This window comes from Canis lupus, chromosome 20 (assembly GCF_048164855.1).
Source record: "Canis lupus baileyi chromosome 20, mCanLup2.hap1, whole genome shotgun sequence".
NCBI classification, from domain to species: Eukaryota; Metazoa; Chordata; class Mammalia; order Carnivora; family Canidae; genus Canis; species Canis lupus.
This window is the reverse complement of record NC_132857.1, coordinates 56,892,742-56,917,457: the sequence shown is the minus strand read 5'-3', so window position 1 is coordinate 56,917,457 and position 24,716 is coordinate 56,892,742. Positions and strand designations below refer to the sequence as shown.

At 40.5% G+C, this 24,716-nt stretch overlaps 1 long non-coding RNA gene across 2 annotated transcripts in view; it reads right to left on the bottom strand.

Moving 5' to 3' along the window:
- LOC140612146 (uncharacterized) overlaps positions 1–24,716 on the bottom strand; it is a 115,721-nt gene that overhangs the window by 22,696 nt on the left and 68,309 nt on the right. The window contains exon 4 of one of the 2 annotated variants that reach the window (XR_012013459.1): positions 14,107–14,262. The exons of the other annotated variant lie outside the window; for it this stretch is intronic. This is a non-coding gene — a long non-coding RNA (uncharacterized lncRNA). Of the gene's footprint in view, positions 1–14,106; positions 14,263–24,716 lie in introns of those variants that run through there. 2 annotated transcript variants of the gene reach the window in all.

Here is a 24,716-nt window from a genome sequence, read left to right as displayed (position 1 = left end):
TCAATTTGTTGCTTTCCATATGAAACACCTGGGACATGTTTGTACCTTAAAGCCTGGACACTGGCCATTAGCTGTCGGGCCCTCATAACCTGCTGGGGTCGCATCCGATGCACAGCTTCCAAAGGGCCATGATGTCTGGACTCAGGTTGCGTGAGGGCTTGGGACGCCAGGCGCTGACTGGGCTTAAGTGCTCTACTCACTGACTCTGCTCCTTTGTGACTTCGAAAGAAATATTCCCACGGGCAAAGGAAGCCACGGGTATATGTGTTACGCAATGAGAAATGAAGCAATAAAATCACTGCACCACCCATTTGGGAGATTGTCACACCTCAGGATACTCCTGCTGTGTTAAGCAATGTCATAAAATTCCCAACACAACATCTGGATTGAAAATAAAAACACATCATCTAACACTAGAGGGGGGTTGGCCAGAGAATAAAAATGTCAGAAAAGGACAAAAACCACTCAACGCTAAGGTGGCTAAGAATCACTCGTCTGCATGTACGACCAGACCAATGTCAAGGCAACTGCTGAGTGTCTCTCCAAACTCCCTTCCTGCTCTCCGGCCGTCCGAGAGCCCAGCACCCCGCCGCAGCACTGTTTCTAACCACCTCTCTGCTCTGCCTGTCTTCACTGTCCAGCCGTTGAGGCATGGAATCTCCGTTCTGACCCCAGATTCCCTGCTTGTTTTTGGTCCTTTCCATACATCTTCACAGAGCCTATGCTTCAGCCATTCTCCCTGTGTAGACTCAAAATGCTCCAGAGGGACAGTGCGCTGTTGGGTGGGGAGCCTCTTCAGGACAGGCCGCTTGTGCCTTCACTGTGTCTGAAATCTTGGGAGAGCGACCTGGGCTTTCGGGATGCAGGGTTTCACATCCTGTACAAATAAGTGCATCCATCATACAAGATTGTATGAGGATCAGAGTCAATATATGGAAATGCTTAGAACACCTGGACCAGAGGAAGTCCTCAGACCTTATGGTCTAGTATTACCGCAGACTTTTATATAGCTTTGCTGTTTCCTCTAGGCATTTCCTAGAATGCCTTCGGTTTTGTTCCCCGTCCTCTGTCTCCTTGTTCCAGTTCAAATGTAACCTCGTTTCTGGCAAAACTCCCCGCTTGCGCAAGCATGCCCATGCACTCCCATGCCACGGCCCCTGAATTATCGTTAAAACGTTGCTACTGATTGTTATTGTCTAGTTGTGAGCTTCTTAAGGATAAGGTCTGTAGGGGACCCCTGGGTGGCTGAGATGTTGAGCATCTGCCTTCCGCTCAGGTCGTGATCCTGGAATCCTGGGATCGAGTCCTGCATCAGGCTCCCCGCAGGGAGCCTGCTTCTCCCTCTGCCTGTGTCTCTGTGTCTCTCATGAATAAATAAATAAAATTTAAAAAAATAACACATTTTCCATATTTATTAGGAGTACACAGAAATGAGCAAAATATGCCACAAAGTTGCAGAGGAGTCTTCAGAATAGATGTCGTGTTGTCTGCCTAGAATACTGGGCTGCTTGGAAATCATGACCTGTAAGTCTAAAAAATCACTTTGTTGGCTTGTCAGAAGGAAGTTCGAACCCTGGTATTGCTCTAATTCGTGCGATCAATATCCAGGGAATGTAAACCAAGTGCGTACTTTTAAACAATGAAAAATAAATAAAAGCTTTTAAAAAAGAAAAGGATAAGGTCTTTGTGGCTCCTTCAAGTTTGTTTCCACCCCAGTATTTCCCATGGATGATTCTCAATCGATATTTGTTGAATGAATAAACTAATTAAGCAATCCACCAAGTAATCGAATATCGTCTATTATGTGTAAATGAATAGAATTCTTAGTGGTACACGGAAAAGTTAGAATAAAAGCTTATATATATGAATGGAATGATGAATTCAGTCCCTTCTATAAACTGCCACATGGCAAGATTTGTTTTGTGTTCCAAGTCAATTCACTCGCCAGGTCTACACCAGCCTAAAGCTGTCTCTACAGTGTCAACTGACGTGGATGTTTGGAATTTATTAGTCATATAGTTACGGCTGGCAAGTCCAAATAGTGTAGACTCTAATGTATATTTTTAGAGAGTACGTATTATCCCTTTAGCCTTTCTGTGACCACCTAATTTACTAGGCCCAATTCCAAATCTGTGCATCCTTTTTCCACATCAACATGTGGCTCGCCCTATTATGAAAAGGCCCCATTCACTGGAACCTCCAAAGATGAACTTACTAGGGGTTCACATACTGTTACAGCTGAATATACACTGAGTTGGCCACAGTCTGCAGGATATTGACCCAAAACTGTCCTGGAGGGCAACATAACCAGAAGCCAACCCCTATACCCATCAGTGGAGTTAGAGATCAGGTTTTCTGGAAAGGGATGGCATTTTGCATGAAATTTTTTTTTTTTTTTTATAATGAATCTGCCATAGACACCAAATGTTTTCTCCTCTCCTTGGGGATTTCTCTTTTCCCCCGTTTTTCTCAAAAGGAATTTTCTAGCATTTTAGTGATGGATCATGGGGCAGAGATTCAGGACATCTGGGTTCCAGTCAGTCCTGTTGCTGACTGAGGCGTATCTCTTCATGTATCTGGGCCTCAGTTTTACTTGGTATAGAATAGTCTCCCTCTTTGGGCCATTAATAGAGAACAGTTTGTTCTTAGAGTCGCATAACAAAGTAGATGCTCTGTTAATCCAAAACAGTTTGTCTTTGGAATATGATGACTGAAATCCCTATGGCTTATATGCAGCTGGTTTTCAGTAATTTTAAGAGGATATCTTTTCCTCTGTGCAGAAAAATAAAAGAATTGAGCCAAATGATGTCTCCAAGAGCTAGCAGTTATCTTGGACTATAGTCAGTCTCTTTGCTTACCTTGCTGTTTACTTCTAGGAGGCAAAAATTACTGTGAAAGTCACTCTTTCTACAAAACTATCATTAGTAGGATTTGTTTATTAAGAACATGCTATGGGGTTCAGGGTAATCGTAATCATTGGAGAATATGAAAGAAGCCCAGGTGAAATAAAACTGCTGTGTCTTTCTGCCCCAAATACAACTGTTATTAAAGAAGCGGATTTGATAGTAGAAATATAATTTTAATTTTATTGGCTCATTTTGGTGACTTGGAAAACTTACACTCGAAGAGTAAGAATAGGGTGCTTCAGTTGGAGTTGTTATAGTAGACCTGCACTGGAACATTTCAATTATTATAATAATGTCATTTACATATACAACCTATAAGACCATTATATGTGATTTATTAATTAATCCTAATCTGTAAAATTTACCTAAAAATTGTTCTAATTTTATTAAATGTGCTCTCATCATTCATACTAAATAATTATATAACCCCATCATTGAGATTCATTTTGTGCAAACAAATGGGTTCTTTTCAAGTTAATGAATCATGAACTCATTAAATAATATACCGGTAGAATTAACATTTCTTTCATTAATTACAATTTTAATATGGCCTCTACTAGAATTCATAATAGAAAGAGAGGATATGTAAAATAAAATGCAGCCCCTTATTCTTGATTAATAATGAGTTAGTTGTTGAATTTGTTAAATTCTCCCTTCCCTGGGCAAGAAAGTGAGGAGGAAGGATTGGTGAGAGCTTAGGGTTACAGTCCTGGCCAAAGATACAAAGTGGGGGTGGAAAAGGAGAGAGTTTCCCATCGCTGTGGACATGAGGACAAGATGTGTGGGTCTCAGAAGGGAGTGTTGGAAGCTGAACTTCCTGGAGATCCTCTAGGCAATTTCTCAATGGGATGATGTTGATGTCTGGGGAGGGATGTGCTTGATCCTGTGGAATCTTGGGAGCTGCAGAACAGTTTACGTCCCTGACCTTCACTAATGAAATGACAGCTGCCCTTCCCCCACCCATCACTGTCCCACTGATTCAATAAGATAAACTACCCCCGCTCGTTTCCAAACATCCCCTGGATGACTTTTGCCTTCATTCTCTTTTAAAATAATAATAATAATAATAAATCAGGTAATGGCTAGAGTACTTAGTGAAATGATGTTTTTTCCACCAAATTGCCAGTCCTCCCAACATTGTGCTATATTCCAGAGTAGGGATTTTATGAAAAATCGGTCTGCCAAGGGAGCAATGCTTGTGTTCTGAGTACGGTTGAAATCCTGTGGATGCCTAGAGTATGACTGAATAACCTAGTGAAGCTCACCATTTTAGAAATACGTCTTTCTTATGTCAAGTGTGGCTTTTTTTTCCCTTTTCTTCGAGTGTAAGTTTTTCAAGTCACCAAAATGAGCCAATAAAATTAAAATTATATTTCTACTATCAAATCCGCTTCTTTGATAACAGTTGTATTTGGGGCAGAGAGACACAGCAGTTTTATTTCACCTGGGCTTCTTTCATATTCTCCAATGATTACGATTACCCTGAACCCCATAGCATGTTCTTAATAAACAAATCCTACTAATGATAGTTTTGTAGAAAGAGTGACTTTCACAGTAATTTTTGCCTCCTAGAAGTAAACAGCAAGGTAAGCAAAGAGACTGACTATAGTCCAAGATAACTGCTAGCTCTTGGAGACATCATTTGGCTCAATTCTTTTATTTTTCTGCACAGAGGAAAAGATATCCTCTTAAAATTACTGCAGCATCAAAACACTAGGCATCTTTGGGAAGGTAATGGTTTCTAGGGATGTCACAATAAACCACCATAAACTTGGTGGCTTAAAACAGCGGATATCTATTGTCTCACAGTTCTGGAGGCCAGAAGTCTGAAACCAAGGTATGGGGAGGGCCACGCTGCTCTGAACGCTTTGAGAGAGAACCCTCAATGCCCCCCTCCTAGCTTCTTGTGGCTGCCAGCAGTCCTCGCTATTGCTTGGGTTTCGACTGACCTCCTAGCTCTGCCTCCATCCTTACACATGTCCTTTTCCTCTTTGAGTCTGACTGGGTCACATCTCCCTCTCTTTTCTCTTTTAAGGAATTAGTCATTGGATTTAGGGCTGACCCCAAACTCAGGATGAGCTCATCTCAAGATTCTGAACTTGATTACAACTGCAAGGACTATTTTCAAATAAGGTTACATTCTCAGGTACAAAGGGTTAGGACTTGGACATGACTTTTAGGGCCACTTGAAGCACAGTAAGAAGTGACTTTGAAAGTAGAGAAGAGAATTCAGATAGACAGGTGGCAAGTGCTGAGGACATACTGTCCAAATTTCCTCAGGTGACCTAAGCCGTCAGGTACACATTTACCCTTAATTTGGGTTTCCGAGTGGGTGTCCTAGATCTCCTTTGTCTTTGTCTTTTTTTTTTTCTTTCTTTCTTTCTTTCTTTCTTTCTTTCTTTCTTTCTTTCTTTCTTTTTTTTTAAGATTTTTAAAATTATTTATTTATTCATCAGAGAGAAAGAGAAAGAGAGAGGCAGAGACACAGGCAGAGGGAGAAGCAGGCTCCATGCCGGGAGCCCGACGTGGGACTCGATCCCAGGTCTCCAGGATCACGCCCTGAGCTGAAAGCGGCGCTAAACCGCTGAGCCACCAGGGCTGCCCTCCTTTGTCTTTGTATAGAAAATGTGGAAGGGAAACGTCAGAAAAGAATGATTTTGGACACAAGGGGCAGAAGATATAAATATAGTGGCTTAAACAAAAAGGCGGTTATTTTATTTCACGTAACAGAACATTTGGAAATAAGTAGCTGTTGTTGACAGTTCAGTGACCTAAACTTGTCAGGGGATCTCTGTAATTTTCTCGGATATTTCTTCATTTATGTTCTTTCATAAGACGGCCGGCTCAGTTCCGTGTTGCAGAAATGTACTCAAGGCAGAAAAAGAGAGAAAGACCATGGGCGTGCTGGGAGTGCTAGACGTCTTTTATACAAAAAGGCAAGATCTTTTCTTGAACCCCAGCAGACATTCAGTTTGCATTTTATTGGACAGAACTGTGTCAATGAGCACCTCTAACCACAAGGTACAGGGAAGGGAGGACAGGGCCAAGGTTTTCAAAGTTCACGTTATACATCGCTTCATTTTTACCAAAGATTTACATTAGTGCCTGTTTGCACTAACCAACTGAAAGGAATCTGAAGAGGATTTTCACTTTTATGAGAAAAGGAGAAAACTGAAAATAACCATTCAGCATTTTCCAGTGAGCCCTTACGGAGGCAGTGCGCACGCAAGCAACGGGAACGGCCCGTAAGCTCCTTCCCCAGGGACTCTGCTTGGCAGCTCTACACCAAGCCACTGGATCTTTGAATTGTGTCTGTGAGCATCTGTACTGTATCTTGATTTGCTTTATGCATCCATGTGTAAGGTGTGTCTTAACCTATCAACAAAGCCTTAGAGAGGCTATTTTTGGGGTCTGGGGATGCTCAAAAAATGTTTTCCATATAAACTAATTGTAACTGCTGTTTTGCTTTGCGCCATTTCAGTTTACAAAATATTTCATGGGGACACTCTTTTGGGTAGTGAAGCTTCACTGGCTTCTACAGTGGGGGAGGCAAGGAAGAGGGAAGTTAGATTGTCTATTGGGTTTGCTAATCAATAAAATTGCTGAGGGGAGAGAAGTGTCTTCCATTACTTTAGCAACATATCTCTTTCATGTATCTATACCAGAGAAGCAAAGGATAAGAAAAACCTTGAAATAGGAGAGCAGGATTCCAGTGCTAGTTGCACCATCATTCATCTTTGAATAGGTGATCTGAACTGACTGGACCTCAGTTTACCTCATCTGGAAGCAGGCAGTGGACCAGCTTGCTTCGTATGTTATCTCTACCTTTGAAAGTTTATGATTCTATTGATCCATTATCAACAGGGTATTTCTTTTGGCTACTCTTGTAATTCCAGGGGTGGTTTTCCACCGAATTGCCACATCGAGGAGCATCATTACCACTGAGAGTATCAGAAGGAACTATGGAGATACAACTCCCTTATTCCGTGAAGTATGGTTATACTGGTGCTAGGGAGAGAAAATGAATCTTTTTATTTTATTCTTCGTATCTATTTATATATTTGTTTTTTGTGTGTTTGTTTTTTAAGAGGGTTAGAAGAAGAGGGAGAAGCAGACTCTCCACCGAGCAGGGAGCCTAATGTGGGGCTGGATCCCAAGACCCCTGGATCACGACCTGGGCTGAAGGCAGAGGCTTAACCGAGCCACCCAGAGGCACCTATATATTTATATTTGAATTAGGGTGAGCCAACTCGTTCCGAATATAGCCAAGCTTAGGAATGACTGCAATCATTGAAAAGTTTATTTCAAAGCAATTGCAAAATTAGATGAAAGCCTAACAATTTCTGAAATGTCCTTTTTTTGGTGGCTGCCAAATGAGCCTCTGGCCTCTTTTGAAGGATGTGCCCATCCTCAGAGCACACCAGAGTCAATCACATGCACGTTGCATTGTCTTCTTGCTGGGCCCTGGTGAGGAAGACATCCTTTTGCTCAGGAAAGAGAAGCCCCACTCCCATTTTCCTCAAAGGACTGACTCATGAGGCTATTCTGATGATGCTCAATAACTATCCATAGAAGTACATGAGCTCAATCAGGCAGGAAGTGAGGCCCTTGAATTAAATCAAAGGTTGTGGCAGCATTTCTATCTGTTTTTGCAAAACTCATGAAAGGGTTTCATTTCATGTGGTATGAAAAATCAATAAGCAAGGAGTGATTTCAGTCATTTAAGTGCAGTATGACTAAAATTGGCTGTGGAGAACCCACAAATGGAATTCTGATAGTCATTAAATTTTGACAATTTAAAAAGCACACAGATAAGTGAAATATATATATTCTGCTCAAACTGTGCTTAAAGTATTTTTTTTTTTTACCTGACATGAAAACATCAAATATTTGATGTCTATATAGAGAGTGGGGGAAACATCACTTTCATTAGAAAAGTCTAGTAGGCGAGGTCTACTGCAGTGTGTAAGAGTAATGGGATGAGCTGTGTATAATCCTATCTATGCCGTTCTTGGCTCAGACCCATCCCTCCACCTCCGCTCCAGTCCTGACTCAAGTATATTGTCTCAGCTTTCAGTATAGTGCCCTCAACCACGGGCATTAAAGGATTATGTGGTTGAGACACTCCTCCAGTTTCTGTGTCCTAATTAGTCCAGAGTGTGGATGAGTGGCACCAATCTTCTTAGTGAAAGACATAGGGAAGTGATATTCAAGCTCTTATGGTCCTATAAAAACCACCTAAAATAAGTTTGATTTTCATTAACAAAGAAAAATGGACCTTCATATAGTTAAAGTTTGACATCTATAAATTTTCATCATGAGCAGTTTTAAAGAATATAATTTTTAAGTTTTTCCTAAGAATATAAATTCTGGCACGTTGGTAACACTGACATCTAAAAATGAAATGGTTACTGCAATCGTTTAAATGTATCCAATAGGGACCCCTGGGTGGCTCAGCGGTTTAGCGCCGCCTTCGGCCCAGGGCGTGATCCTGGGGTCCCGGGATCGAGTCCCACATCTGGCTCCCTGCATAGAGTCTGCTTCTCCCTCTGCCTGTGTCTCTGTGTCTTTCTCTGTGTCTCTCATTAATAAATAAATAAAATCTTTAAAAATAGAAGCATCCAATAAAATTTATATAATTTAATGATTTCATATTTACGATCATCCATTATTAAACTACAGGAACATTCCCCTCTTAATTGCATAAAATTTTATATTGTTCCTTTTTTAATGTAAACTTATATTTCCATTTCACTTTTCCATATCTTTATGTTGGAAAGTCTTTTATTGGTCATTCTATGACTTAAAAAAAAGTGTATATATGTAAATATATAATTAAAAAATGTCATAATCATGGGCTTTTTTTATTTAAAATGTCATGAATTAAGATAATTATTATTAGCATACTACTGACCAAACAGCATAAATTATTACACAGTTGGATAAGTGTGTAATACTTAATGAGAATAAAAAGCAAAATCACAGCAAAGATGTATTTCTTAATAAGATGAATTGAACTTCAGGGGCTCCTGGGTGACTCGGCTGGTTAAGCATCAGACTCTTGATTTCGTCTCAGATCATATCTCAGAGTTGTGAGATGGAGCCCATAGTTGGCTCCGGGTCAAGCCTCCTTAGGAGTCTGTCTCTCCCTCTCCTTCTGCCCCTCCTTCCCACTCATTCTCTCTCTAAATAAAGAAGAAACGATGAATTGAACTTACCTGTGAACAAATATTATTTATTGTTAAACAGAGTTCATCCTTATGGTGATTCTATTTTTTTGTTTTTGTGGTTGTAAGCACTAAAAAACTTGTTTGCATAGGTAAATAGATGAGAAGGGAAGGACTTTTATTATAAAAATCCCTTTAGCATTTTCTGAGTTACATAATTGCATAGGGATCTACCGTTTAAAAAGCCATTTCTAAAAAAAAAATTAAAAAAAAGCCATTTCTAGTGATTTGTCTTTAATAACTTGATTAGGTCTTCCTTCAATTTTGTTGATGGCAATGACTTGGAAATCAAGTAAGTCACAAAAGAATGTGTTAGCGACTAGAAGGGTTATTTACTTTCTCAAAATAAACTTGATATTTCAATTTGGTCCTTGATTTATTGCTCTGGTGCTTTTTACACCCCAGAGGAAGGGCCAGCGTAAGATTCAGGAGGCCAGCATAAGGCTCACTGGGCTTAGAGCTGCCAGGGGCTTTTCTTTCTTGTGCTATGTTTGTAGAACTCTACAGTAAGAAATTGTATGGAGCAAGAAGGTGGTGGTGCTGCTTGCACAAGGTGGACAAATCTCAAGGTTTTTGAACTGTACATTGACAACCTGGAACATACCTGGATCATAAAGAATATGAAAGAATATAAAAAGTAGGCTTTTGGAGAATGATTAAAGAAATACTTTTGTCAGAATTAGAAAAGGCATAGGAAAACATAGGTTGTCTATAACACAGTTCAGAGAAAGATTAAGACTATTCAATATTTTGGCAGGAAGCAAAACTAGGATCAATGGTCCCATCAACAGGAGGAATTTTGGACAACTCTCACTCCCACTGATGCAGTAAGAGTCCTCACTCCCTTTACTACCGGAAATAATCAAGCAGTGACTATACTATGTTTTCAAAGGATGCTGTACAGAAACGTTCTGTATCATGCAGTGGGGTGGAGCAAGAGACCTACAGGATCCCTTCTACTTTTGAGATTCTATGTATCTTAGCCTAGAGAAAACAGAGGTGTTCTAAGAGCCACAACTCCCAGTAGGAGTAAAGCAGCATCTGTGTTGAAATAGTAATATGCTTTCCATTCATAAAATGTGTTGCCCGTTACCTAATGTAGTGAAACATTATTTGAACTCTTTGTCTGGTAGTGTGGATGGATATGCACGGATTAACCACACTCCTCTGTCTAATCCCCTTTGTGGCCAAGGGCATGAAGTTCTGAGACTACTGGGTTTGGAAGTACAGTCTGTGGCTAAGGCATAGAACCAAGCCAGGCTGCCCACTTGGGGATCAAAGCAAGATATTTGTGCTCAACCAGTTCTCTGACCAATTTAGCTAACCATATGTGCTTTTCTTACAATTAACCTCAACTCAGGGGGGTTGAGATTCATTTAAACGCTATACTTGATACTAAGGCCCACAGTAGTCAAACATTTATCTATCTAGGAAGGTATTTGAATTTGAATGATTATCAATTCTGGAAGTCCCTGGGTCATTTTTTTTTTTTTTTTTTTTTTTTTAGATTTATCTATTTATTTTAGAGAGGGTGGGAGGGGCGGAAGAAGAGGAAATCCCAAGCAGACTCCAAGCTGAGTGCAAAGCCCCAGCTGGGCTCTATCTCATGACCCTGAGATCACAACCTGAGCTGAAATTAAGAGTTGGAGGTTTAACAGACTGCCACGCTGGCACACTTGGGTCAATTTTTAAAAGATTTTATTTATTTATTTGAGAGAGAGAGAGTGATTGAGTGAGGGAGAGCATGATGGGGTCAGAGGGAGAAGCAGACTCCCCACTGAGCAGGGAGCCTGATGTAGAACTTGATCCCAGGACTCTGGTATCATGACCCAAGCTGAAAGCAGATGCTTAACTGACTGGGTCACCCAGGGGCCCCTGAGTCATCTTTTTTTAAGAATGTGTCTCTGGGCTGCCATTTGCCCACCCAATAGTGTGGTTTACTATTTATCTACATATTCTTCAGGTGTTATAATTAATACATTCATTTGTTCTGCACTTTAAAATGCTTTTATGTGCAATGATTTTACTTAACCTCATCAAATATGCCCTTTGATCAGACTTTGTTCCTGTGCATCATGCAGCTATATCTTCTCCAAACTAAAGTCTCCAAATAACAAATGGGTAACTTAGCCAATTTGTTTGAGTTTCAAAATTCATATATCGTGCTTGAATTGTGTACAAACAAGTCCTATATAAGTGAAATTATTGTTTAATTTTCAGGGTTTTATTTTATTTTTTAACATACACAAATCTTAATTTAGGTAGAGATGATAACTTCTACAAAGTAATATATGCTTATTCAAAAAATCAAAACTACTGAAGTGTATGAAAGTCCTCCTCCTCCTCTCTCCCTTGTTATAATTCCACTCCTCAGAAATAAGAATTATTAACTGTAATTGATCCTTAAAGACCTCTTAAATACATATATAAATGCACTTTTTGTATTACATGCTGTGCTATAACTTGCATTTTTAGATTTTAAGTAGTTATTTTTAACAAAATTAGATTTTAAACTCTGAGCTTGTTGAGGAAACAGCAGTCCCCAAACACTGCCCTCTCATCATTTCCTGCTCCCCAGAGTTAATCACTAACATTTTTAGCTTCTTATCTTAGTATTTACAGTTACATTTCTTGGTAGTATGCTTATAGTATATTGCTATTTTTTTTTCAGTGTAAGCGGTATTTATTGACCCCCATGCACATACACGCACACACCTACAAACCTTCATCTTCTTTCTATCCTACGGGTACAGTCATAGAGTAGTTTGAGTATCAATATATATTATTTACATTACTATGAGTATGTACATATTATTCACATTTGAACAATGTGGGGATTCTATGATTAGTTTTCCTTTCCTGCAACCCTTCCTGTTTTCCCTAAACTTACAAGTTTTTTTTTTTTTTTTTTGGTTTATCTGTTTGCCTGCTTGTTTTACTCTAAAGACTTATCACCTAATGCATCTTTAAACTCTCCAAAACCAGTGTAAATTTAATTTCAATAGGCACAAGGATAGGCATTTCACCAACTTCATCTTCTTACAGGAATAGCTTTGATAAATATGTTAAGGAAATATATATTTAAAAAAACAATTTGAGTCAATCTATTCTGACTTCTGTCATTTATACATACAACATATCATTCATATAGTATATAAGCCTTATATGATTCATTTATTCTGGTTGAATATGTTAAACCAAATTATGATTGCATTTTATCCATCCCTACTGCATACTTTTTACTATTTTGCATACAAACAATGCTTGATAAAATTTCCATGTAAATACTGAATGAACATGTCTAAAGGGTCAACAATAATTAGCAAAATCATCCTACTATAATTTTCCTTGACTCTGTGCTCTTCATACATCTTAAGAACAGCGAAACACCTTGAGGACACAGAATCTTCCAAAACTTGAGAAACTATTTTTATTCTAAGAAGCCCTTTGGGAAAACTCTTGTTGAGTCAGGAAGGTTAGAAATACAAACTGTAGTGACCCTAACAGAAAGAAGTCTCACTCACCTCTCTCAAACAGGTACTTAGGAGAAGTTGAAATCTGGTTATCTTTCCTTGTCATCACCCCCACCCATACCTGCTCTGATCTATATCTAGCAAACCCAGTGTGCAAATAATATATATTTTCTAGCCCGTTTTTTAAAAAAATCTTTCCAACCCCTTTCATTTCTCCTCCTGTAAATAACTAGTTCCTATTGTTGCTTTGACTTACCTCTTAAGTTGACAGCATTACTAGCCTGTAGAGCTATAGTGCCTGGGGAAAGAACGGAAATCACTTGCTCTGGCAAGAAGCTCAAGCCCAGCCACCCAATTCCCCTGAAGTGGAATATTTTTCTGGCATACAAGTTAAAACAAGATGGGGCAACTCTATGTACTTCATGAAATGATTTTTACCATGAACCACGAGGGAATTCTAACAATTGCTGGAGCAAGGATAAATGAACGTGATGTGCTACTGGCTATGCATTGGATTTTCAAATCTGGATTTCAAAACTGTCTATGAATATAATAGGTGGAATAAAAATGGGAAAAAAACGAGAAGTTTTCACATGCATCTTGATGTGATTTCATTTCATTTCAAACCACGTTTTAGATATTCCTCTGTTGCTATTATCTACACATATAGGTATGTGCTCTTTGATTCAAGCTCTCTTCTCCATTATTTCAGTTATTCACACAACATAGATGGAATAGCACAAGCTCAGTCACATCTGGTTGAGTGGGTGTAGTTGACTTTTGAGCTAATTTCATAGTTTTCTCCCCAAGACACACCCATAAGTTCTACCCGATGGCTTTTCAGCATCTGTAATGTGGTTAAAAGATTTGGATTTCCATGATGTGCAAAAAAAGTATGAATAAGTATTTGTGTAATGTAGGCTGTATAATGGCCCTTGTTTTAAAAACTTCAGACAGAATTTTAACCAGCCATCTCAAAAACCCAAAGCTACAAATGTTCACATTTCCACTAATAGCCGGTGGGAAATGTCTATCAATGGTGATATTCTAAGCTCTCGGGCTGTTTTGATTATCATCGTACATATAGCACCCTGTACCTGCTTGGTCATCAATAATAATTTGTTGAATGAATGAATCATCATAATTCAGTATTAAGCAATGTCTTCTCAATTGTAGCACTGAAACTATATAAATTCCTGAATATGAAATCCAATGGACACATCTAATTGGACTCCTCTGCCATATTTCAAATGTTGATTACTCCTTTGTCCTCAGTGATTTCACTTTCTTTGGCCTCTTCTATATCAGCAAGTAATTTCTGTTATCTTGTCAGTCGTCTTCTTAGGTTGCTCTTCTTTTACTCCTTAAACATTAGTGTTCTTCAGAATTTCTGCCAGCATCTGCTCTTCCCACTCTAAATTCTTTCCTGGGGCCATCTTATTCAAGATAATTATCAGTTATAGATTGCATGTGCCACATGGAAGAATGAGAAAAGAGAAGTGAGCCCAGGACAGGAGTTTATTTTTCTTTCATATGACAGATGGGCCATCCTGCGCAAGTATAGCAGCTCAAGGATGCTGGGGCTGATGTCTGCTAGCCTTTCTCTCATGGTCGTGGTCAGTCACAACATGACTGCTGCAGCTCCAACAGTAAAATCTGCAGATATTCAGGCATCAGGAGGATAAGAAAAGGACAAGAGCTAGTTGAGTCTGTCACCCTCCTTCAGAGTATTTAAAGAATCTCTCCTCAATAACATGAACTTACTTTTCACTAGCCAAAATCCTGTCACATAGCTACATCCATCTGCAAAGAGCACTGGAAAACAGTTTACTTTATTTTTAAAATAGGGTGCTGCTAGTAAGGAAGAGGAGCTCTAACAGTACTCACATCCCGATGACCTCCAAATTATTGCTTTAAACCTGACTTCTCCTTTAGATTTAAGCTCATTCATCCAAGTGTTTACTAGATGTCTACACCAGTAGAAAAAAGTCTCAATGATCTCTCAATCCCAATATGTCTAGATCCCTAAACTTTGTCTCCATCTTATACTTGATTTCCTTCCCTTACCATACCATCTGCATTCATTGAGTCAACCACATTTATTTTATATCAACTATATGCCAGACACCATACTAGGAGGTGGCTTTACAAATATGAATGGGCCTATCAAAGGAATCTAGAAACTACCTAAAAAATCCACAAATGGGTGATGTCAAGTGCTACCCAGATCCCCGTTTGGGACTGCCTTCTTTCTTCCAGCTGTGGGGATTGTTAGAATCCCAGAATTGCTCTAAACTGAAGAAGGCTTCCTTGCCTATATGATCAAGCACACTTCCCAGAAGTAGCTGGTTGAAGTAAGAGCACAAAGCTTCTTTGCCTTAAGATGGGGCAAATGTGAAGAACTGTCCCAGCCTCAGAGCTTGCTACGAGGTCATATGAGGCTTATGAAGTGATTGCATCACAATTTGACTCTTGTTTCTATTCAGTCTTACTTTATTCATTCATGCACAGACATTGTTTCTGAGTGGGATCCTCTATGTACTTCCCAAGAGTAAATTGGGATGGCATAATGGTGTATAGGAATGAACAGGTGGGGCAGGGTCCTTGGTAGTGGAGCATTTTGAGGAAGGGGTCATTAAAGAATCATTGAATTAGAGGACTGCCACTGGAGGCAACGGAAGCACTGGAGAAAAACAGGGGCAAACTAAGGCTGATAATAATAATTCAAAGCGAATTGTGAAAACCAGAGAGTCTCCTTGTCAGCCAATAAACAAAATTTCATCTGCAACCAGAGGGCAGAGAAAAGCGAAGATCAGACTCATCACTGAATTATAAGAGTTGCAGAATTCTTGAGGTTGAATTCTCAATCTCAGCGATTCAGCTAGACAAAGTCCAGGGTGTTACTTGCGAAAGAGTGGGACCCTGAAACTGGGATGGGGGCATCTGGATCAGTGCATAAAAAGTCTTGAATCCCCAGATCCCTCTGTATTTTCTGGTTCCACAGAAATGGCCAACTCTTCTCTATGAAAGTCTCTTGTAGATAATGGTGAAGGTTCTAACTGGCAAGACTATATAAACTCCTTTCAGGATGTACCCCCACTTCTCTTCCTGGATACAGAAGAATAACTATAACTAAGTTATAATATAGATCAAGAAGACCTGAGTCTGCTAAAAGAGGAAAGGGACTGCATCACAAAGAAGCTGTAGAATCTAGCTGGGGATATGTGTATGGGACCAAAGTTGCTGATCAAGGAGGGCAGAGCATAAAGTTAGAAAAGGAAAACTTTGTCAAGATGGGAGCACTCTACCAATATATAGGATTTAAGACCCTGGCAGGGACCCAAAGAATCTGGGTAGATGTGCAGATGAGCTAGCTCTGGGAAGCTAAAAGACAATGATGGCACAAATTTAGTGAAGTAGAAAAGACGGAACTGCCATGATTGAAAGTGGAAGAAGGTATTGAAAGGCTCAGAAAACTGAGATGCAGTAGATAAGGTGGGAAATCCCAAAAGCCAACACTCTTCTGTGGGATGGCCTAGAGGATTCCCCATTTAGGACAGTGATAAAAAATACATTGGTGAAAAGACCACCTACTGAATGGAAGAAGATATTTGCAAAAGACATATCTGATAAAGGGTTAGTATCCAAAATATATAAAGAACTTAGGCAGCTCAACACCAAAAAAACAAATAATTCAATTAAAAATGGGCAGAAGATGAGTAGACATTTCTCCAAAGAAAACATACAGATGACCAACAGACACATGGAAAGATGCTCAACATCACTCATCATCAGGGAAATGCAAATCGAACCAACGATGTATCACCTCATACCTGTCAGAATGGCTAAAACAAAAAACTCAAGAAACAACAAGTGTTGACGAGGATGTGGAGAAAAAGAACTTTATGTACTGTTGGTGGGAATGCAAAGTGATGCAGCTACTGTGGAAAACAGCATGGAGGTTCCTCAAAAAATTAAAAATAGAACTATCCTTTTACTCAACAATTGCACTGCTCAGTAAAAAAATTATGAAAACACTAATTCAGAGGGATATATGCACCCCTCTGTTTTATAGCACCATTATTTACAGCAGCCAAATTATGGAAGCAGCCCAAGGGTCCATCAATAGATGAATAAATAAAGAAGATTTGGGGCAGCCTGGAGGGCTCAGCGGTTTAGCGCTGCCTTTAGCCCAGGGCCTGATTCAGGAGATCCAGTATCGAGTCCCACATTGGGCTCCCCACAAGGAGCCTGCTTCTCCCTCTGCCTGTGTCTCTGCCCCTCTCTGCCTCTGTGTCTCTCATGAATGAATAAATAAAATCTTTAAAAAAAGAAGATGTGGAGTATATATACAATGGAATATTACTCAGACATAAAAAGTAATAAATCTTGCCATTTGTACTGACATGGAGAGTATAATGCTAAATGAAATAAGCCAGTCAGAGAAAGACAAATACCACATGATTTCATCCATATGTGGAGTTTAAGAAACACAACAAATGAACAAAGAAAGTAACAAACCAAAAAATAGACTCTTAACTATAGAGAACAAACAGAGGGTTCCAGGGGTGGGGTGTGTGAAATAAGTGAAGAAGATTAAGAATTACACTTCATGAGCACTGAGTATTATATATGGACTTGTTGAAACACAACCAAAAGTAACATAACACTGCATGTTAACTACACTGGACTTAAAATTAAAAATATATATACATATTTTTTTAAAAAAATGCATTGGTGAGAGTGGCACAACCATCATGATATGATGATCATTCTCTCTTGGTCTGGACTGATGCTAGGAGACACTCTTACAGAACTTAGCTTTCTGATAGCAATGGGGGTGATAGGGTCCCAGGAATAATAGGGCCAGGTGGGCATAATTTCATTATGAGTGTTGAGTTTGGAGGAGCAGCCAGGAAAGCTTCGCCTGTAGAGAGTTATGGAGATGGTTAATAGAACACAGCATCCCCAGGGGGCGAGATAGAAGGGCAGCCGACAAGGGTATTGCTCAATCTAGTTATTAAACCGAAATTGAGGATGGATAATCAGAAGGCTGAGAGCACCTGCTCGCCAAAATACTCATGATTCTTTTCCCAGTTTATAGGTTAGATCCCTAGCAGGAAGGATGCTGTTTTTGATCCAAATGTCTCATAACAGAGTTTGTCTATGAGTTGTTCCGCAAAAGACAAAATATCTCCTACTAGTACGTATACCTCAAGCGCAAACACACACATATTGCAAATTATGACCCAAAAGCAGTTCTCAGCATGAGATTTTACCTCATGCACTCATATTTGAAATTAAAAAAAAAAAGCATAAAGGAAAGAAAGAAAATATTGGACTAGGTCTATAATTTCAGAGTGAGATAAACTGTCGGCCTCTCTCTCTCTCTCTTTTTTCTTTTTTCCATTATAACTTAGATTGGACTGGGGATTTTCAAAATTGATCTTCTAAGAGAAGCATAAGTTTGATTGGCTGAAGGGTATAAGGGAGGGCAATAAATGGGCTGGGGGGGTGAAGGGTGCTCGGACCAAAGCTTACACAAAAGGCTCACTCCGGGAAGATGCAACGCGATTCCAGAAGCAGGGTTCTAGTACATCGGTGTCAGAAGAGCGTAGCCCTCGGTGCTCTGATCTAGTGGCTGGACACAGGAATCACACTTTGGGCCCCATCCTGACAAGTGTCACTAGATTCCTACTCAATGTTTGTCCAAGGTTGAGGAGTCGTCTACAACACACTTTCCTTCTGTTGAGAGAGCCCATTTCTAAAGTCCTTTCTGCTACGCACTAATTCACAGATGAAAAAATATATATATATCTGACACCTCATATTTTTTTTTTTTGACACCTCATATGTTTATTAACTAACTTTCTGATGTTGATTTGATAGAAGCACTTGTACTGGTGGCTTCGGGAATGTGGCCTTTTTGACACCCCGTTGGCCGATTATCCCTGCACTGTGACTTACCTTCTGATTGTAATGCCTGCTGCGCCTGGTTTGCAGTTGAACCTTACCACACACAACATAGATGATATAAAATTCGTGAGTTTCGTTTAACAGTTAAAAAACACAAGACAAAACAGAAGCAGCCCCTGCTGACATTGCCAGGTAACCGCTGAGGTGGACTCTGTGTGCTGGGAAGCCGAAGAGGCCGCCGTGGGTGAGCCGGGCGGAGGCTGCAGGCACACGTGTGTGCCTACTGTGTGCATGTGTGGCCTTCTGAGACACTCATGGTGACCATTGGACATGCTCAAAGTCAAAATTCAAGGTCCTTCAGTTATGAGTTTTGAGTCCTGCTTCCTGAAAATAGGTAATACACCCTTGGGTTTTCATTTGATGCCCTTCCCTTCCCACCCACTTAGAAGTCCAGGGCCCAGGGTTCACCTTTAAAGCAGCCAGCAGTCCTGGTCTCACTTTCCTGGAGTGTTTTGGGGGGGTGGGAAGCAGAAGGTGGGGGACAACTGGGGGGGGAAGGCCGGGGAGATGTCACATCCCCTTGGGGACAGCCCTGGGTGAAGTGCCCAGTGTCTGACCACCAGATCCGTGCAGTTAATTTAAGAGTCACTCATTCTCTGAATGATTTCTTTAAGAGAGAAGCCTTACTTGTCTGCTGTGGCTGACGCCGCTAACTACGTTAACCACATAACCACAGCTCTGCCTTTCTGCTTGTGTGTGTGTGTTGGGTGGATAATCATTTTAGAAATAAGGGAGAGCTCCAGCGTGAATTAGGGCGGGGCCTGGAAGCTTCAAAAAGGGAGCAGCTCCAGAAACGAGCCCTTAGGGGACGGGAGTAGAGAGGCTTTCATGCAATTCCACTGTCGAACTGTGCCCAGTTCTTCCAGAAAGAGTGTTGCCTTAGCTTGATTGAAATAGAGATTAGGTAGTGAGCAGATGGAGCCCGTTGGAGGCGTTGGGCCGGCCGGCTGGTTAGACTGAGTACATGGAGCCTGGGTGGGGAGCAGCCGGGCGGGAGGAGGGCAGAGTATTCCAAACAGAGCAGCTGTTTCCAAAAATCCTTCACTCTTATGAAATGGTGGAACCTGGAAGTAGATCAAAACCTGGAATTCAAAACACCAAAATCATAAAATATGTCTGGCCTGGCTCTATCACTTAAACAAAAAAAAGTAGCTCGAAGAAGGTCAAGGCCACGCGGGGTCCTAAAGGTTAAGGTGCAGAAAAACCCCTAGAAAAATCTAGCTACTTTTGACTTCTGTGGGGGAATTCAGTTGATCACGGGCCCAAGTTTCCATTCTCACCTTCCTCGAGGTTCTAGGTAGCAAAAAGGAAAATTCATATTCAAGTATACGTGTTGTTAGATTGATCCCGCCCCAAAAGAAGTTTCTGTTCTGCTTAATGCTGTACTGCCCAGTAGAGCAGCCGTCAGCCACGTGTGACAACTGAGCACTTGAAATGAGTTTTTTTTCTTTGTTGTAGTCAAATAAAAGTTTAGTGACTAGGGACGAAGAGGTTTGGGGTAGATACAAAAAAGTAGTAAATCTGCTTTCCAGTGTACTCTGTACAAGGGGAAGGAAAGCTTAGAAACTGGTGTTTCTCAATAAGGAGTTTCTATTATGACCCCACAATAAAGAAAGAGTAAAAGGCAGAAACTGGGAGAGTAATGAATATTGAGTACTGCAGAATTCAGAGTCTAGGGTCCATCTAATAGTAGTAAAGTAAAATAAATAAATAAATAAATAAATAAATAAATAAATAATCAGGGCTGTAAAGATCCAAGGTTTCCCAGACCTGTTCAAAATTTATACTGGTCAGGAATAAAGTCTGAAAAACATAACTACTCAGAGAGATTTTCATAAAGCTGCGTTTAATAATTTTTCTGGTGCTAATCTTTCCTGTTCTTTATGAAATCACGGCGAGAGCAGATGGATGGCACTTTTTAATATCCCTGTTTTTGCAAGACTGAAAGTTGGCAACGCTCATCCTATCTCATATGTATTTAAACTACTGTTGGACAATAGATTGTAAAAAAAATCCATGAACCACTAATTCGGTTTACTTTTTATTTTACAAACGAGAAGACGGAGTCCTGGGAATGTTGAATGACTTGCCCACACCCCACCCTCCTTCCCATGCAGCAGTGCGGTTCCAGTGGCTCCTTCTCATCTCTTGCACTGCATCCACGGTCATCCCAAGTGCCTCACAACCAAGACTAGAGCTTATAGACGGGCTCACGAGGTGAGCGCTCCATGAACACTTCCAATGTCCGTTTCCACTTTTCCAACCACCTTCCATGGTTACTTGGGAAAGTCTTAGGGTAAAAGATGAGTGATGCTCAGCGCACCTGGGTGGCACAGTCAGGTGAGCAAGACTCTTGGTTCCGGCTCAGGTCCTGATCTCCGTGTCTGCTGTGAGATTGCGCCCCATGTCAGGCTCCCCACTCAGCCTGGGGGTGCTTCAGATTCTCTCTCCTTCTGCCCCTCCTCCACTTTCTCTCTCAAACAAATAAATCTATCTTAAAAAAAAAAAAAATGAAGGATGCTCTTCTTTTACAAATTGCAACTTCATGGACACCATGAGCCTACCCAGGCCAAAACCATCACGCCTTCAGTCTTATGTTTCGTAAAGCATCTCATTGAGATTTCAATGATACATGCCCAGGGTGGGTAAATCAACTTTCAGAATTCTATCAGAAATGCCTTTGCACTTAGATTAGATTTAGCTGGGGGGATGGACCAGTTCCATTGTATTGACATCTCAGTCCATTGTGTCACTTGGTGAGTCTCAGACATGCATTGTATTATGGCAAATTGTACTCACCAAATTTCTCTACAACACATTATTATTATTATTATTCTTACTTTCTAAATTAACAAGGTTTCCACAGCTCCTAAATTTGCTTTTTTTAATGCACAAGCTGATTTGATTACGTTTATCAAAATAACAATCGGAACGTAAATTATCCAGCTTTGACTAAATTTTTAAAATTACTGACCAAAACCAACTGATACATAAAACTATTCCCTCAAGTCTGTAAAAACTCAGTTTGTTACTCATCTATTTTCTGCTGGTTAGGATTACTTAGTCATTAGGTACTAGTAGAAATCTCTTCTTGAAAAATATCAGTTTCTAGAATTTCTTTCCCCTTGGGATTGGGGTCACCAGAAGGGCAATTTCATATTTTTTCTTCTATCCAGAAATATGTTCCTCCTTTTTTTTTTTTTTTTTTTAACTAGCATCTTGTTTCACGAGGGGAAAAAAAGTTCATATGCAGGGTTCATTAGCCACATAGAGCTCATGACTATTGAGCTGGGCAGTGCAGATATGGAACATTTTTATCATCACAGTTAAGTTCTCCTGGATAGAACTGGCCAAAGTATTCCATGAGTAAGAATTTGTTTTTCTACCTTGAGTCACTGATTGAGGTTGAGAAAAAAGGGGAGATTCAATCTTAGAAGAGCTATAGACTGAGTTCCTAACAGAAGTAAAAATTAGCTTGATTTTGTTTACCTTTGAGAAAGAGAAATTAAAAATATTGAATTCAACTGCATTTCTATGATAGAAATTAGCTCTTCAGTAGACACTACAGCTAATTAGTGCTGAGGAGCAAAACTGAGGGAGGAGTATATACCTAGGCAGCAAAGGAAGGACCCTGGGAGGGTTAAGAAGGTAAGTACTTAAAACCGAAGTGTTTAGTACTACACTAAGCCCTTTGAGGCATCCAACTGAGGTCCAGTCCTTCTGAAGGTGGCAGGAAGGAAAGAGGAGAGAAAGAAACTGTTAAGAAAGAAGCAGAACCAGGGCTCTTCGGGGTAGATACTGATTGCGAGCTTTTGAGTAAATCATTAGCTGTCTTCCCTGGCCTTTGAAATTCAAAATGCATAGGCCAAGCTCTCGTGGATGCTGGTGTATCCTCCCAGGAGAATGTTAATCTCAGGGCTTCAGTGACTCAAGCCTGAGAAATGTAATCTCCCAGAGCACTTGCTGCCAGCAAAATGAAATCAGGGGGAGACCTTGATCTATTTTGCAGCTAATGTCTTCAGAGGGATTTGGAGAGACCAATGTAAATTTTGATATAGGAATATCTCATAGATTTCACACACTCCTTAGAGAATGCAGGACCATAATACAATGAATAGATTACACCACGCCATTAATAGAATCTTACCCTCTGTAAAATGTGTTATTTTGCCCCGTATTGTTTCCATTTTCATAATCTCTTCAGAATTCCAGCATGGATAGTCATCCAAATGGTTTATAGAATACACTGAGGCAAACATGTTTAATATCTGGGACACCGAGTGATTGTAGACAATTCACTCCAGACAAACACAGCCATGGAAATGTCAGCCCCCCCCCGCCCCCCAGCAACCCAGTTATGGTTGTGAGTGGTCTACGCAGCAAGCTAGATAACCTCCTTAGCCCCTGGGATTCCCGGTGGCACTACATGGTGTCCAGTGGAGTTTGGGGGATTAATAAGTAATTTACAGACAAATGAACAAAAGCACTCGAAAGGAAAACATGGAGTAGAAAAAGGAAGCAAAAGAGAAAATAGAGAAAAAAGGAAGAAGGAAAAGAAAGAACAGCAGATAAGAAGGAAGCAGAAAATGGAAGCCTCTAAAGAGAAGGGAAAGCGGGGGAAAGGGAGGGAAGGAGGAGAGGAGAAGGGTGGGAGGAAGACAGGGACAGAGAACAGGAAAGGTAGAGAGGGTGAGAAGAAGTAGATGCCCTAATAACCACCTCGAGTGCCGCTCAGTGAAGCCATGTCTGCCTTACACATCCGTACCTGGGTGCTCATCCGAGAAGCGTTTATTGAGCATCTAATATGCAAAGTCTCTCTCCGCCATACAGACTTGTGGTGAGCCACAAGGTGCCCTAGAAACACCTCTTTATGGTTTCGGGACTGAACTATATTCATCAAAAGAAAATTGCTAACAGGGTTAAGTTAAAATAAAAGTCTCAGCAGAAGAAAATAATAGTAATGTAGCCCTTTGAAAATGTTTCAAGCCTGGCATTTCTTTTCACTCATTTCTAGGTCGGGATTCTGGTTTCTCTCACAATTCCCAACATTCTTTCCACATTTTATATCAATTACTACTTGGACAGACTATAATAGGGAAGTCAATTTAGCCTTCCTTTAGCTGCTTGCTGTTTTATTATTAATCTTTTTTCTCTTATTCCATATAATATATTTCAATTTCAAGAGGACCCTCAAGATACAAAAATGCACCATTACCCAATTTGACTCGAGCCTGAAGCTGAAAATCATCATTTGTTTTCATTTTTTGCCTTTAGTAGGAACGATAGGGTGGCCACCCATTTCTGATTGTGAATGGAGACCAAATGTTCTTCTCAGTTTAAGAAAGAAACAGTAACAGACTCAAAAAGCGTATGCGTAAGAGGAGCAAAAGTGAACTACAACATAACACGAAACAAAACCAGATGTAAAACAACATAAATAAACAAACAAACAAACAAAAAAACCTGTGATTCCCACACAGAAGCCTACGCACAGATGTTTATGGCGGCTTTATTCATAACTGCCCAAAGCTTGGAAGCAAGGACGATGTCCTTCAGGAGGCGAACGGGTGAACGGGTCCATGAACTGTGGTCCACGCACTCAACGGAATGTTACTCATGCTAAGAGGAAATGAACTATCAAGCCATGAAACGCCGTGGAGGACACGTAAGTGCGTGTTACAAGTGCAATAAGGCCACCTGAAAATGTACCTACTGTGTGACTCCGACCAAGCGACATTCTGGAAAAGGCAAAACTGTGGAAAAAGTGAAAAGATCCGTGGAGGTCAGGGGCTGGGGGTGGGGAGGGATGACTCGGTGGAGCACAGAGGTCTCTACGACGGCCACAACGGTGGTCTATACAATGGTCTACACGATGCCACAACGATGGCTGCACAGCAGCACACATCTGTCCAAATCCACAGAATGCATAACCCCAAGGGTGAGCCCTGATGTTAACTGGACTTTGGGTGATAATCATGTGTCAGTGTTGGTTCATCAGCCGTGACAAATGTCCTGCTCTGGTGGGGCTGTCGGTAATGGGGGAGTCCCTGCCTGTGTTGGGGCAGGGGTGTGTGGGACATCTTGTGCTTCCCCCTGAGTAGTTCTGCCAACGTCAAATTGCTCTAAAAAATAGT